Genomic DNA, 17,174 nt, shown 5'->3' on the forward strand with positions numbered 1-17,174 from the left:
GAGATTTGTGCGGTTATCAAAACATCACTCCAGGGTAAGGCTAAATGAAACACAGACCTTAGATGAAGTTGTCCTAAAATCCCGTTTGTGGAAAACCAATTGGAATAATTTCCGGGTTTTACCGCTAGAGTTTATGGGTATTATGACTCATACTGTGGTACTCAATTGGAGAAGCAGTTTCTGCATATCTTCATACTGTCCTGCTTTGGGTAGGTGGTGGGCCCAAGCAAAGATTATGTCTCTCAGCACTAACAATGTGAGTCATTGTCCACAATGTGGCATGGCGGGCTGTCTAGCTCCCCAGGCAGGCTGCCTGGATTGGTGGATACATTTCATTATTGTAATCCTTTTTTAAATAGTCGATGAGGGCTGTTGACGTCAAATGCCTGTATTGAATGGAGAGAGAGGCTATGCTACCAGCCTCATGTCATGAATATGCATAGCCATCTCGAAACAACTCAGATATAAAGTTTTTTTTTAATCAAAGTTTACAGGGATGTCACATGTCCTACTTATATCAGTACACTTATAACAACCTAAGCATCACAAAACTTGTGAAACAGCACAAGGCAAGACCCAAATGCAGACACAGGAGGCAGATGGTTGGAGTCTTACAATATTTAATAATCCAAAGGGCTAGGCAAGGGAATGGTCGTGGAAAGGCAAAAGGTCAAAACCAGATCAGAGTCCAGGAGGTACAGCATGGCAGACAGGCTCGTGGTCAAGGCAGCCAGAATGGTCAGGCAGGCGGGTACAAAGTCCAGAAACAGGCAAGGGTCAAAACCAGGAGGACTAGAAAAAGAAGAATGCAAAAAGCAGGAGAACGGAAAACTGCTGGTTGACTTGGAAACATACAAGACGAACTGGCACAGAGAGACAGGAAACACAGGGATAAATACACTGGGGGAAACAAGCAACACCTGGATGGGGTGGAGACAATAACGAGGACAGGTGAAACTGATCAGCATGTGACAAGATAATTTAAACCTCACGAATCACATAAGCCAAAAAAAAATGTTGTTGACCAAATTCAACACTCATTGACCATACAAAAACTCCTAGCTTGATGAGTGAAACAACAAAAAAACGCTGCCTGCTGGAGGGAGTCAAATTTTCCGGAAAGTTGGCTCTTCCTCTTTGGCTGTAGGGAGCTATGTGCTTTCGTTTTGGAGATGATCAATCACTTTCGAGGGAGGTACTTTGTTTTTTACATATTGTGTATATTTTTCTGAACACGTTTCAGTTTGTTGGCAATTTCAATTCTTAAAACATTATTTTCAAAATACTATACTTACTTTTATTTGCGCTAGCTGTACAGACAAATGCCACGAGTACTAAACTGTAATCCAATTTAAAACTTGTGTACTATCCATGGTAGTATCTTTGCTGATCACGTCTGACATTCATGTTATCCGTATCTACGGTAGAAGACTGGTGACATCTCTGTCTCAAAGAACACCATCAGGTAAAGTATTTTTTTGTTAACCTCTCTGGCGCATGTGGGACGAACTCGTCCCACCTACGTAACAGCCACTGAAATCCAGTGGCGCGATTTTTGAATCGTTAGAAATACTATTACTTCAATTTCTCAAACATATGACTATTTTACAGCTATTTAAAGAAAATAATCTCGTTAATCTAACCCCACTGTCCGATTTCAAAAAGGCTTTACAACGAAAGCAAAACATTAGATTATGTCAGCAGAGTGCCCAGCCAGAAATAATCAGACACCCATTTTTCAAGCTAGCATATCATGTCACATAAACCCAAACCACAGCTAAATGCAGCACTAACCTTTTATGATCTTCATCAGATGACACACCTAGGACATTGTGTTATACAATACATGCATGTCTGTTCAATCAAGTTCATATTTATATCAAAAAACAGCTTTTTACATTAGCATGTGACGTTCAGAAAAAGCATAACCCCCGCAAACTTCCGGGGAATTTACTAACAGTTTGCTAAATTACTCACGATAAACGTTCACAAAAAGCATAACAATTATTTTAAGAATTATAGATACATTACTCCTCTATGCACTCGATATGTCCGATTTTAAAATAGCTTTTCGGATGAAGCACATTTTGCAATAATCTAAGTACATAGCCCGGCATCACAGGGCTAGCTATTTAGATACCCACCCAGGTCAGCCTCCACCAAAATCACATTTCCTATAAGAAAAATGTTCTTACCTTGCTTGTTCTTCGTCAGAATACACTGCCAGGACTTCTACTTCAATAACAAATGTTGGTTTGGTCCCAAATAATCCATCGTTATATCCAAACAGCGACGTTTTGTTCGTGAGTTCTAGACACTATCAGAATGCTTCATCACGGTCTCGAGCATGGCGCATTGGCGTGACAAAAATGTCTAAATATTCCATTACCGTACTTCGAAGCATGTCAACCGCTGTTTACAACCAATTTTTATGCCATTTATCTCGTAGATAAGTGATAATATTCCGACCGGGAATATGCATTGAGCCTAAACAGCCGAATTAAATTTCTCCTCAGGAGCGAATCGTGCACGCGCCTCATTCAAAGGTCCTCTGAGCCGCCACTTGCCAAAGCCGATAATGTGTTTCAGCCTGAGGCTCCCTCGTCAACCTTCAGTTATTTCCCGGGTTCTGAGAGCCTATCGGAGCCCTGGGAATTGTCACGTTACAGCTAAGATCCTTACTTTTCAATAAACAGATGCAAGACGCACGACTCCTTGTCAGACAGGGTACTTCCTGCTTGAAACCTTGTCAGGTTTTTGACTGCCATAGGAGTTCTGTTATACTCACAGACACCATTCAAACAGTTTCAGAAAATTCAGAGTGTTTTCTATCCAAACCTGAACAATAATATGCATATTCTAGCTTCTGAGTTGGTGTAGGAGGCAGTTAAAAATGGGCACATATTTTTTCCAAAATTCTCAATACTGCCCCCTATCCCAAACAGGTTGTGTAATCTATCTATTTAGTTATGAAAATGTGATACCATCAATGCAAACTGTAAAATGACTCCTAACTTAAAACACAGCAACCTTAGTAATGTACAGTGCCTTAGGAAAATATTCAGACCTATTTACTTTTTCCGTATTTTGTTACGTTGCAGCCTTATTCTAAAATGTATTAAATAAATAAAAATCCTCAGCAATATACACACAATACCCAATAATGGCAAAGCAACAGAAGGTTTTTAGAATTTTAGCAAATTTATTAAACATAAAAAAACAGAAACCTTTTTACATAAGTATTCAGACCCTTTGCTATGAGACTCGAAATTGAGCTCAGGTGCATCCTGTTTCCATTGATCATCCTTGAGATGTTTATACAACTTTCTTGGAGTCCACCTGTGGTAAATTCAATTAATTGGATATGATTTGGAAAGGTACACACCTTTCCATATAAGCTCCCACATGTGACAGTGCATGTCAAATCAACAACCAAGCCATGAGGTTGAAGGAATTGTCCGTAGAGCTCAGAGACAGGATTGCGTCGAGGCACAGATCTGGGGAAGGGTACCAAACATTTCTGCAGCATTGAAGGTCCCCAAGAACACAGTGGCCTCCATTCTTAAATGGAAGAATTTGGAACCACCAAGAACTGGCCACCCAGCCAAACTGAGCAATCAGGGAGATGGGCCTTGGTCAGGGAGGTGACCAAGAACCCGATGGTCACTCTGGCAGAGCTCTAGAGTTCCTCTGTGGAGATGGGAGAACATTCCAGAAGGACAACCATCTCTGCAGCACTCCACCAATCAGGCCTTTATGGTCCCGTGTGGCTCAGTTGGTAGAGCATGGTGTTTGCAACGCCAGGGATGTGGGTTCGATTCCCACGGGGGACCAGTACGTAGAAAAAATTTATGAAATGTATGCATTCAGTACTGTAAGTCGCTCTGGATAAGAGCGTCTGCTAAATGACTAAAATTTAAATGTACAGTGGCCATATGGAAGCCACTCCTCAGGAAAAGGCACAAGACAGCCCGCTTGGAGTTTGCCAAAAGGCACCTAAAGACTCTCAGTTCATAAGAAACAAGATTATCTGGTCTGATGAAACCAATATTGAAATCTTTGGCCTGAATGCCAAGCGTGGCAATTAGTACTGTTCAAGGCCATGTTTAAAAACACATGCAACCATCCCTCCCTACTTTGTAGTTATCACAGATTTAAGAGTATTTTTTTAATTTTATTTTTTATTCACCTTTATTTAACCAGGTAGGCCAGTTGAGAACAAGTTCTCATTTACAACTGCGAACTGGCCATGATAAAGCAAAGCAGTGCGACCAAAAACAACACAGAGTTACACATAAACAAACATTCAGTCAATAACACAAAAGAAAAGAAAAATAGAAAAATATATGTACAGTGTGTGCAAATGTAGGGAGGTAGGCAATAAATAGACCCTAGAGGCGAAAATAATTACAATTTAGCATTAATCCTGGAGTGATAGATGTGCAAGTAGAGATACTGGGGTGCAAAAGGGTAAGTAATAATATGGGGATGAGGTAGGAAGATTGGATGTGCTATTTACAGATTGGCTGTGTACGGTGATTGGTAAGCTGCTCTGACAGCTGATGCTTAAAGTTAGAGAGGGAGAAATAAGACTCCAGCTTCAGAGATTTTTGCAATTTGTTCCAGTCATTGGCAGCAGGGAACTGGAAGGAAAGGCGGCCAAGTAAGTGTTGGCTTTGGGGATGACCAGTGCAATATACCTGCTGGAGCGCGTGCTACGGGTGGGTGGGTGTTGCTATGGTGACCAGTGAGCTGAGATAAGGCGGGGCTTAACCTAGCAAAGATTTATAGATGACCTGGAGCCAGTGGGTTTGGCAACGGATATGTAGTGAGGGCCAGCCAACGAGAGCATACAGGTCGCAGTGGTGGGTAGTATATGGGGCTTTGGTGATAAAACTGATAGCACTGTGATAGACTACATCCAGTTTGCTGAGTAGAGTAGAGAGTCGCCGAAGTCAAGGATTGGTAGGATAGTCAGTTTTACGAGGGTATGTTTGGTCAGAACTGTCCAGAGTAGTGATACTAGTCGGGCAGGAGGGTGCGGGCAGCAATCGGTTGAAAAGCATGCACTTAGTTTTACAATCATTTAAAAGCAGTTGGAGGCTACGGAAAGATGGCGTTGAAGCTCGTTTGGAGGTTTGTTAGCACAGTGTCCAAAGGGCCAGATGTATACAGAATGGTGTCGTCTGCATAGAGGTGAATCAGAGAATCACCAGCAGCAAGAGTGACATCATTGATATACAGAGAAAAGAGTCGGCCCGAGAATTGAACCCTGTGGCACCCCCATAGAGACTGCCATAGGTCCGGACAACTGACCCTCTGATTTGACACACTGATCTCTATCTGAGAAGTAGTTGGTGAACCAGGCGAGGCAGTCATTTGAGAAACCAAGGCTCTTGAGTCTGCCGATAAGAATGCGGTGATTGACAGAGTCGAAAGCCTTGGCCAGGTCGATGAAGACGGCTGCACAGTACTGTCTTTTATCGATTAATTAAGAGACCGCCTCTTTTTTTAAATCTTTGCCTAAAATGATGTACGCAAATCTAACTGCCTGTAGCTCAGGACCTGAAGCAAGGATATGCATATTCTTGATACCATTTGAAAAGAAACACTTTGAAGTTTGTGGAAATGTTAAATGAATGTAGGAGAATATTATTTCCTCATTCACATGCTACATGACCATGTACAGTGCCTTGCATAATTCACCCCCCTTGGCGTTTTTTCCTATTTTGTTGCATTACAACCGGTAATTTAAATAGATTTTTATTTGGGTTTCATGTAATGGACATACACAAAATAGTCCAAATTGGTGATGTGAAATGAAAAAAAATACGGAAAAGTGGTGTGTGCATATGTATTCACCCCCTTTGCTATGAAGCCACTAAATAAGATCAGGTGCAACCAATTACCTTCAGAAGTCACATTATTAGTTAGATTGCACCCAGGTGGACTTTATTTAAGTGTCACATTTCCTGTCACAAGATCTCAGTATATCTACACCTGTTCTGAAAGGCCCCAGAGTCTGCAACACCACCAAGCAAGCAGCACCACCAAGCAAGCGGCACCATGAAGATCAAGGAGCTCTCCAAACAGGTCAGGGACAAAGTTGTGGAGAAGTACAGATCAGGGTTGGGTTATAAAAAAATATCCGAAACTTTGAACATCCCACGGAGCACTATTAAGTCCATTCCAGTCCATCGCCAAAATGCATGTGGGAGACTCCCCAAACATATGGAAGAAGGTACTCTGGTCAGATGAGACTAAAATTGAGCTTTTTAGCCATCAAGGAAAACGCTATGTCTGGCGCAAACCCAACACCTCTCATCACCCCGAGAGCATCATCCCCACAGTGAAGCATGGTGGTGGCAGCATCATGCTGTGGGGATGTTTTTCATCGGCAGGGACTGGGAAACTGGTCAGAATTGAAGGAATGATGGATAGCGCTAAATACAGGGAAATTCTTGACGGAAACCTGTTTCAGTCTTCCAGAAATTTGAGACTGGGACGGAGGTTCACCTTCCAGCAGGACAGTGGCCCTAAGCATACTGCTAAAGCAACACTTGAGTGGTTAAAGGGGAAACATTTAAATGTCTTGGAATAGCCTAGTCAAAGCCCAGAGCAGTTTTGCCTTGAAGAATGGGCAACAATCCCAGTGGCTAGATGTGCCAAGCTTATAGAGACATACCCCAAGAGACTTGCAGCTGTAATTGCTACAAAAGGTGGCTCTACAAAGTATTGACTTTGGAGGGGTGAATAGTTATGCACAAACTGTTTCATAGGGGCCAAGAAAAGAGGACGCAGAAATTGTCCCAAAAGTGCAGCATTAACAAAGAACAAATGATGCACATAAAGGAAGAGCAAGAGAGTGAAAGAGAAGTGGCTCTGATAACACTTCAGTGCAAAAGTAAGTCGCGAGTGTCTTTCGGGGTTTTCGCGCACAGTGTATGTGGGGGAGGGTGGGGTCACTTCCTCTAAGAACTGCGTGACTGGTCTCATAGCGATATCAGTCCAGAAAGATGAATCATCTGCTGGGCTGTCTGCTCCTCTGCTCCCTCTCTTCTTGGGGTAAGTTCCAAAATATTGAATTATTTTTTATATTTGAATGAGTCATCTAATTAGATTTAAAATTCAAACTTTAGTGTCAATATGGTTTGAAGTGTGGGATAAACTAATTAAAGCTTGAGATACTTGAATAACTTACTTGGAAATTAATGAAATCTATATATTTAGTATGTGCTTTTCCTTATTTAATACCTACATTTTTACATTAATAGCACTTTGTAGACCCCAAACAGAGAATTTGTAAAACCTCAACACATTTCTTCATTATAGGGATAGGCATTTGAAATGATTTCAAGATTTGAAAAATAGCACACATTTTTGTTAGGACATCCAGATAGTCAATGTATATTTTACTTCAATGGGGACTTTTATTTATTTATTTATTCTTTATTTAACCTTTATTTAACCAGGTAGGCAAGTTGACAACAAGTTCTCATTTACAATTGCGACCTGGCCAAGATAAAGCAAAGCAGTTCGACACATACAACAACACAGTTACACATGGAGTAAAACAAACTTACAGTCAATAATACAGTAGAAAAATAAGTCTATATACAATGTGAGCAAATGAGGTGAGATAAGGGAGGTAAAGGCAAAAAAGGCCATGGTGGCAAAGTAAATACAATACAGCAAGTAAAACACTGCAATGGTAGATTTGTAGTGGAAGAAAGTGCAAAGTAGAAATAGAAATAATGGGGTGCAAAGGAGCTAAATAAATAAATACAGAAGGGGAAGAGGTAGTTGTTTGGGCTAAATTATAGATGGGCTATGTACAGGTGCAGTGATCTGTGAGCTGCTCTGACAGCTGATGCTTAAAGCTAGTGAGGGAGATAAGTGTTTCGAGTTTCAGAGAATTTTGTAGTTCGTTCCAGTCATTGGCAGCAGAGAACTGGAAGGAGAGACGGCCAAAGGAGGAATTGGCTTTGGGGTTGACCAGAGAGATATACCTGCTGGAGCGCGTGTTACAGGTGGGTGCTGCTATGGTGACCAGTGAGCTGAGATAAGGGGGGACTTTACCTAGCAGGGTCTTGTAGATGACCTGGAGCCAGTGGGTTTGGCGACGAGTATGAAGCGAGGGCCAGCCAACGAGAGCGTACAGGTCGCAGTGGTGGGTAGTGTATATGGGGCTTTGGTGACAAAATGGATGGCACTGTGATAGACTGCATCCAATTTGTTGAGTAGAGTGTTGGAGGCTATTTTGTAAATGACATCGCCGAAGTCGAGGATCGGTAGGATGGTCAGTTTTACGAGGGTATGTTTGGCAGCATGAGTGAAGGATGCTTTGTTGCGAAATAGAAAGCCAATTCTAGATTTAACTTTGGATTGAAGATGTTTGATGTGAGTCTGGAAGGAGAGCTTACAGTCTAACCAGACACCTAGGTATTTGTAGTTGTCCACATATTCTAAGTCAGAACCGTCCAGAGTAGTGATGCTGGACGGGCGGGCAGGTGCGGGCAGCGATCGGTTGAAGAGCATGCACTTAGTTTTACTTGTATTTAAGAGCAGTTGGAGGCCACGGAAGGAGAGTTGTATGGCATTGAAGCTCGTCTGGAGGGTTGTTAACAGTGTCCAAAGAAGGGCCAGAAGTATACAGAATGGTGTTGTCTGCGTAGCGGTGGATCAGAGACTCACCAGCAGCAAGAGCGACATCATTGATGTATACAGAGAAAAGAGTTGGCCCAAGAATTGAACCCTGTGGCACCCCCATAGAGACTGCCAGAGGCCCGGACAACAGGCCATCCGATTTGACACGTTGAACTCTGTCAGAGAAGTAGTTGGTGAACCAGGCGAGGCAATCATTTGAGAAACCAAGGCTATTGAGTCTGCCGATGAGGATGTGGTGATTGACAGAGTTGAAAGCCTTGGCCAGGTCAATGAATACGGCAGCACAGTATTGTTTCTTATCGATGGTGGTTACGATATCGTTTAGGACCTTGAGCGTGGCTGAGGTGCACCCATGACCAGCTCTGAAACCAGATTGCATAGCGGAGAAGGTGCGGTGGGATTCGAAATGGTCGGTAATCTGTTTGTTGACTTGGCTTTCAATGGGGACTTACTGGTGTGTCAACAGAAGTGGGAGGATCAGCAGCAATAGGCGTTACACCAGCGCTCTGTAATTGGTTAGATGGTTTTGATTGTGTTTTGTTTTTTATTGGACAGTTCCCGACCGTGTGAAATAAAACTGGGAGAGCTAAAAGGCACTCTATTCTTGATAGAGAATCATACTGTGCCTTTTGAATGTTAATGAAACACACAACAAACGCCTCACTTATAGCCTAAATATGAAAATAAAATGTATTTTGACATCAGTTATTAGTCTACTAGTTTTTTAACAATAAATCTAAATTATTATGCCTATAACTCATTATGACGTCTATCCGGCTATCATTTGATGATGACAATAAAATTGTGTTTTGTGAATACGGCTCATTATAATTACTCTTGTAAGATTGGGCAGCAAAGAGCCTATCAGGTTTTCATTTACAATACATTTATGGTTTGATTATTATAACTCATGGCATCTATTTGACGATCAGATGATGACAAAATTGTGTTTTGCTTAATATACAGTAATTACTCTTGTAGAATTGGGCAGCAAACCAGCTTAGAGTGAAGAATATTCAAGGACAAGGGTTAACAATACAATCCTATCACCAATGACTCCCACCAGAAAACCACTGCACAGACAAAAAGACAATGGCAAATTAACTTAATGACTTATACATAAAGTTTGACTGTGAGTTAGCCGTTATTTACTATTTGGCTCAGAACAGGGCAGCACGGCAGGCCCTTAAAAGTACACAGGGAGCTAACATTAATGATAGGCATGTCAATCCCTCATGGCTGAAAGTGAAGGAGAGATTGACTTCATCACGACTTGTTTTTGTAAGAAGTGTTGACAAGCTGAATGCACCGAGCTGTCTGTTTAAACTACTAGCACACAGCTGGGACACCCATGCATACCCCACAAGACATGGCATCACAGGTCTCTTCACAATCCCCAAGTCCAGAACAGACAATGGGAGGTGCACAGTACTACATAGAGGCATGACTACATGGAACTCTATTCCACGTCAGGTAATTGATGCAAGCAGTAGAAAGAGACTTAAAAAACAGCTAAAAATATACACCTTATGGAACAATGGGGACTGTAAAGAGACACACAAAAGGTACAGACACACGCATAAGCACACACACGTACATTGGCAGCAGCTAATCGGGATCCCTAATAAATACAAATACAAACTGTGGGAAGCATTGGTCAATATGGGCCAGCATCCCTGTGGAATGCTTTCAACACCTTTTAGAGTCCATGCCCCAATGAATTGAGGCTGTTCTGAAGGCAAAAGGGGGTGCAACTCAATATTAGGAAGGTGTTCTTAATGATTTTTTTTACACTCAGTGTATATCGCATTGCAAATAGTATCCCCATACATACTGCTGTTTAGGAGTTTGACTGAAGGGTGGGGGGGTGTGAAGGAGTTATTGTATCTGTTCAGCTTACACGGAGGAACCCTGTTGTGTCTGCCTGAGGGGAGAAGCTGAAACTCTGGGTGAAGTACATGGGAGGGGTCTGACATTTTCTTGGCCTGTCTCGTGATTGTTTGTTCAAAGACATTCTGCAGTGACGGGTGCTACCTCACAGCCATCACCTTCATGTCTGTCTGAACCAGTCGATTGATTTGAGATTTTAACTTGAGGGCCGGTGGCAGTATTCTGTATTTCGGATGACTGATGTGCCCAAAGTAAACTGCCTGTTACTCAGGCCCAGAAGCTAGGATATGCATATAATTGGTAGTATTGGATAGAAAACACTGAAGTTTCTAAAACTGTTAAAATAATGTTTGTGAGTATAACAGAACTGATATGGCAGGTGAAAACCTGAGGAAAATCCATAAAGATTTTTTTTAGTTGTTGAGGTGTCTGCCCATCCAAATCCTTGTTTATGGGATAATCAAAGGAATACCTCCCAGATTGCAGGCTTGTTTTTTGAAAAATGAGCTAGAGTTTGTAGTTTTTCTAGGTGGCTCCCATTTTGGCTGTAATATTGTGGCGCGCGTGGATGAGAGCGCACACTTGGTTATTTATCTCCAGTAATGAACATACTATTCTCTGTCTTAAATTGTATTGTTTATTTACATATTAGCGTACCCGAGGATTGATTAGAAACGTTGTTTGACTTGTTTGGACGAAGTTTATTGATAACTTTTGAGATTCATTTGTATGCATTTTGAACGAGGGAAACTGGTGGATTACTGAATCAAGCGTGCCAACTAAACTGACTTTTTTGGGATATAAAGAAGGACTTTATCGAACAAAAGGACCATTTGTTATGTAGCTGGGAGCCTTGGGATTGCAAACAGAGGAAGATCTTCAAAGGTAAGGGATTTATTTTATCGCTATTTCTGACTTTCGTGATACCTCTGCTTGTTTGGAAAATGTTTGTAATGCTTTTGTATGCGGGGCACTGTCCTCAGATATTCGCACGGTATGCTTTCGCCGTAAAACCTTTATGAAATCTGACAAAGCGGCTGGATTAACAAGAAGTTAAGCTTTTAAAATATGTAGGACACTTGTATTTTCATGAATGTTTAATATTACGATTTTGTATTTTGAATTTGGCGTGCTCCGATTTCACCGGATGTTGTCAAATTTGATCCCACTAGAGGGATTTCCGCACTAAGAGGTTTTAAAGGTAACTGACAAGTTGCCAAACCAGGCTGAAATGCCATAGAATATAATGCTCTCTATGACAGCCTGGTAGAATAGGAGCATGACCTCTTTCACTCCAAAAACCCTGAACCTACACAGAAAATAAGGCGTTGTTGGACCCTAGAACATTTGTAAGAGTGGACCTGAGTAATGTCCAAATTATGGACCACCACAGGTGAATGGTCAGCAACAGATTTGGGGTCAAAACCATTTCCTCAGCTTGCTTGACATTTAGGATGAGGTGGTGGTCATCACAACTGCACATCCCTTTATCTCTGACCTATGCACAGTAGTGTCAGTGTCTATACATTAGACCTAGAATGGCAGTGTCAGCTGAAAAACTGGACAATATAGTTATCAGGGTGTTAACTTGTACATTAATTTGTATACAGTGTGAATTGGAGGGCGAACTCTCAACCTTGGGGGCACCTTAAAACCTCTCTAGGGTATGTGGGATGCTAGCGTCCCACCTGGCCAACATCCGGTGAAATTGCAGAGCGCCAAATTCAAAAATAGAAATACTCATAATAAAAATTCATAAAACATACAAGTGTTATACATCGGCTTAAAGATTAACTTCTTGTTAATCCAACCATTGTGTCAGATTTCAAAAAGGCTTTAAGGCAAAAGCATACCATACGATTATCTGAGGACAGCACCCAGCACACAAAACATTAAACAGTTACCAGCCAAGTAGAGGAGTAACAAGTCAGAAATAGCAATAAAATGAATCACTTACCTTTGATCTTCATATGGTTGCACTCACAAGACTCCCAGTAACACAATAAATGTTTGTTTTGTTCGATAAAGTCCCTCTTTATATCCAAAAATCTCGGTTTTGTTCAGTAATCCATTGGCTCAAAGGCAGTCACAACAGGCAGACGAAAAATCCCAAAAATATCAGTAAAGTTCGTAGAAACATGTCAAACGATGTTTATAATCAATCCTCAGGTTGTTTTTAGTCATAATAATAAATAATATTTCAACCAAACAATAGCTTCGTCAATATAAAAGAAAAACAAGAAAGGCGCGCTATCGGTCGTGTGCAGCTCTGGGACTTCCCAGGGTCCACTCACTCAGAGTGGTCTTACTCCCTCATTTTTCAGAATACAAGCCTGAAACAATTTCTATAGACTGTTGACATCTAGTGGAAGCCATAGGAAGTGCAATCTGAGTCCTAAGTCATTGGATACTGTTTAGGCAGTCAATGGAAAACTACAAACATTTTAAAAATCCCACTTCCTGGATGGACTTTTCTCAGGTTTTCGCCTGCCATATCAGTTCTGTTATACTCACAGACATTATTTTAACAGTTTTGGAAACTTTAGTGTCTTCTATCCAAATCTACCAATTATATGCATATCCTAGCTTCTGGGCTTGAGTAACAGGCAGTTTAATTTGGGCATGCTTTTCATCCGGCTGTCAAAATACTGCCCCCTACCCCAGAGAGGTTAATGACATTGTGCTCAGACAGGGTCTCGTTCACTCGGACCTGCTGGGTTTGTGTGTTTTAGTCTGACTGAAGCTTACACACCATAATCTTTTCAAGACACTTCATTACAATGGAGGACTGAGCAACAGGTCTACATTCTTTGTTTTCTTTGGGAGAACGCTTTGGGGAAGAGGGGTGATGATTGCCTTCTTCCACCGAGGTGGAACCGTGGTGGAATGTACAGACCTCTGAAAGACAGGGACCCAGGCTGGTGTAAGTTCATCTGCACAAAGCGGACACACCATCAGGGCCTGTTACCAGTTTGCTTTTAAAGACTCCTGTGGCCTCTAGGGTTATATTCTAACTTGGGGTCACAGCCATCAATAACAATGGAGTTGAGCATGATAACACATTAATTACTTCCCTGCCAAGTGTTATCATAATACAGTTTTAAACTGTCAAGAGGAATAAAACAAGGTTGTCCACTAACCTCATTTCTATTTATTGGAAATACTCCGTATACATATCCCGAAATAAATTTTAAAAATAATCTCCAAATAGATCATATTTTTGCTACTATGGAAAGGAAAATACCTGTTTATTTGTGGAAAAATCCTCCTTATTAACTCTTTAGTCATAGCCCAGTTTACCTATTTGCTTACGTCTTGCCTACACCTAGCGACCTGTTTTTTAAATTATATGAGCAAAAAATATTCCATTGTATTTGGAATGGCAAGCCAGACAAGGGCCTATTTATATAATGAATTCAGAAGGCAGAAATTAAATATGAAAGCATTAGACTTAAGGCGTCAGTCATACAAAAGTTACACTTAAATCCAAACTGGTTCTCTAGCAAATTAGTAAGAATGTCAAGAATGACCCTTTTCCCTTTATTCAGATATCAACATCTCACTTTCGGTTATTTGAAAATGAATTCCTCTCCAAAATATTGCTATTTTTAAAACAAGCCATAGAAAGTCAGTCGAAATTGCAGTTTAATCCACCAGAAAAGACAGAACAAATAATACAACAAATATTGTGGTTAAACTCAAATATACCAATTAATAAAACATTATTTGGTTCATAAAAAATGTATAATATTTGTAAATTATATTATAAATAGGATTGGTGGAGTTATGTCACAGTGCAGCTAACAAAAATATATGCACATGTCTGCTCTACCCAAAATTACAACCAACTAATTTCAGCATTACTGCAAAAATGGAAAAGGCAAGTGGAATGGGAAAAAAGTAAGGAACTTGTCTGTCAGCCCTGCATTAAAGACAAAACATGTGATTAAAAAAAGTATACCAGTTTCATTTAAGGACCAAAAAATGTACAGCTGTGCCATATAGATTGCAGAAGAGATTTTCGATTGTATCGATTCCATGGCAAATGGTTTATGAACTGATACGCAAAACAATGCCGGATTCAACATTTTAGAATTTTTCTATTTAAATTATTATACAAAATTCTTGCAACCAATAGGATGTTATATATGGGGGACACAAACTTCCCAGCTCTGCAGATTTTGCTGCGAAGAGAACAAGTCATTAGATCATTTATTTTGGTACTGCCCATATGTAGCTTGTTTTTGGTCACAGGTCCAGGAATGGCTGAAGAATTGCAACATTTACCTGGAGCTAACTCTGCAGATAGCACTACTGGGTGATTTGAAAAGTAATTGTCAATCGATCAATAATATAAAGTTTAAGAAATTGTTTATTTAATTTACAATATGTAGAAACTATGAAAATAGAAAGGTTCAGAACTTTTGTGAGACATCACAGCACAGTTGGAAAATATATGGCAAATAGAAATCCAATATGGATGGTGTTAAGAGATCGATGGGAGGGGTTGAATGACGCTGAAGGGTGGGACTAATAACAACAACACAATGTAAAATATACTGTGTCTGTAAATAGATTCAGAACTTTTGTGAAACAGCATAGTTAAAAATAGATGGCAAATAGAAATCAAACTGGATGGACATCATAAATAGTTGGAGAGGTTGAGGGTAGAGGAAGGACAGGACTAAAAACAAAATATAACTATTGAAAACTAGATTGTGTCTGTAAAATTTATATATTATGTATTAACTGGAAGTAGAAGCCTAAGTGTTGTTCATAAGTTTACTCCAATTAGGGGAGTGTCACGAGCGGAATGAACCGTTTAAGGAATGAGTCAAGCGCAGGAGACTGAGGTCCGTTGGAACAAACTTAATTTAATAATCCAATGGCAAGATCCATATATGGCTGAGAGCATAACAGTCAAAAATGACTTAAACGAAGCTCCGCTCAAAAGGCAGACGGGGCGCAGCCCGGCAACCCTAATGCCTATACAATAAAAGTAACACCACACGTAACAAAGAACAATCCCACACGAATCCTAGCTAAACACAGACAGACTAAATACCCCCCCACTAATGACAAACACAAAACAGGTGCAATCACAAAACAGACATAACTAACAGACACTGAAACACAGATCGGTGGCAGCTAGTAGGCCGGCGACGACGACCGCCGAGCGCCGCTCGACCGAGGAGAGGCGCCACCTTCTGTGGATGTTGTGACAGGGAGGGGTGGTAGGGTTAGTGGAAAAGAATAAAATATATATATTTTTTTAAAGTGTGAGTGTGTACACATCCTCAACTGGCAGCTTCATTAAATAGTACCCGCAAAACACCAGTCTCAACGTCAACAGTGAAGAGGCGACTCCGGGATGCTGGCCAGAAATAATAGAATAGTAAAGTCCGTTCAGATATTCAAATTACTATGTCCATCCCTATTTCATTATTCCCTAAAGGGGGCCTGAAAGCATGTTGCAGTTGTAGTGCTGATTGCGATTTGGGTATAGCATACAGAGACATTCCACTTTTCTCCAAATCATACTGTTGAGCCTTTTTCATTTGCTAGTTCAGTAATATGTGTATTTCTATTTCTCTCCAAAGGTATAAGTGGCACGTCAGTGGTGACCCAGTCTCCTCCTAGTGTGACAGTCACTGAGGGGGACACTGTTCACATCTAATGCTGCTGGAATCTAAACATGACGAAAGAGAAAGTTAATTGGCTGAAAGAGAGCACACAAATAGCAGAAGATTCAAACTATAAGGGTATAATAGTCAATAACAGCCAATGCTTGATTGAGAAATCTACAGACTGCAGCTTGCAATTGCTCAAATATGATCATCTCAAACATTACTAGAAATCATTCAGGCACATACATTTGTAAAGTAATGATAGAGATACCACAGCTTTTTCAGTCAGTTGGGAATGGGACCCATCTAACAGTGACATCCAGAAATGACACAAGCAATCGTGAGTACCAATTTGAGACACTTAAAATCCCTACACTATAAAAAACTTTAAAATGTACTTATTTTTTGGGGAAGGCCTTCCTCTGACACCGCCTGGTATAGAGGTCCTGAATGGCAGGGATGTCGACCCCAGTGATGTATTGGGCCGTACTCACCACTCTCTGTAGCGCATTGTGGTCGGGTGCCTTGCAGTTGGCGTACTAAGTGGTGATGCAGCCAGTCAAGATGCTCTCAATGGTGCAGCTGTAGAGCCTTTTGAGGATTTGAGGGCCAATGACTCATCTTTTCAACCTCCTGAGGGGGAAGAGGCCCTGTCATGCCCTCTTCACAACTGTGTGGGTGTGTGTGGACCATGTTAATTCCTTAGTGTTGTGGACACTGAGGAACAAAGCTTTCGACCCGCTCCACTACAGCCCCATCGATGTGGATAGAGCCGTGCTCACCCTTTTGTTTCCTGTAGTCCACAATCGCCTCCTTTGTCTTGCTGACATTGAGGGAGAGGTTGTTGTCCTGGCACCACACCGCCAAGTCCCTGACCTCCTCCCTATAGTTTGCTTCATCATTGTCGTAAACTTGATGATAGTGTTGAAGTCGTGCACAACCACGCAGTTGTGGGTGACCAGGGAGTACAGGAAGGGACTAAGCACACAC

Source organism: Salmo trutta, chromosome 5, assembly GCF_901001165.1.
Source record: "Salmo trutta chromosome 5, fSalTru1.1, whole genome shotgun sequence".
Lineage (NCBI taxonomy): Eukaryota > Metazoa > Chordata > Actinopteri > Salmoniformes > Salmonidae > Salmo > Salmo trutta.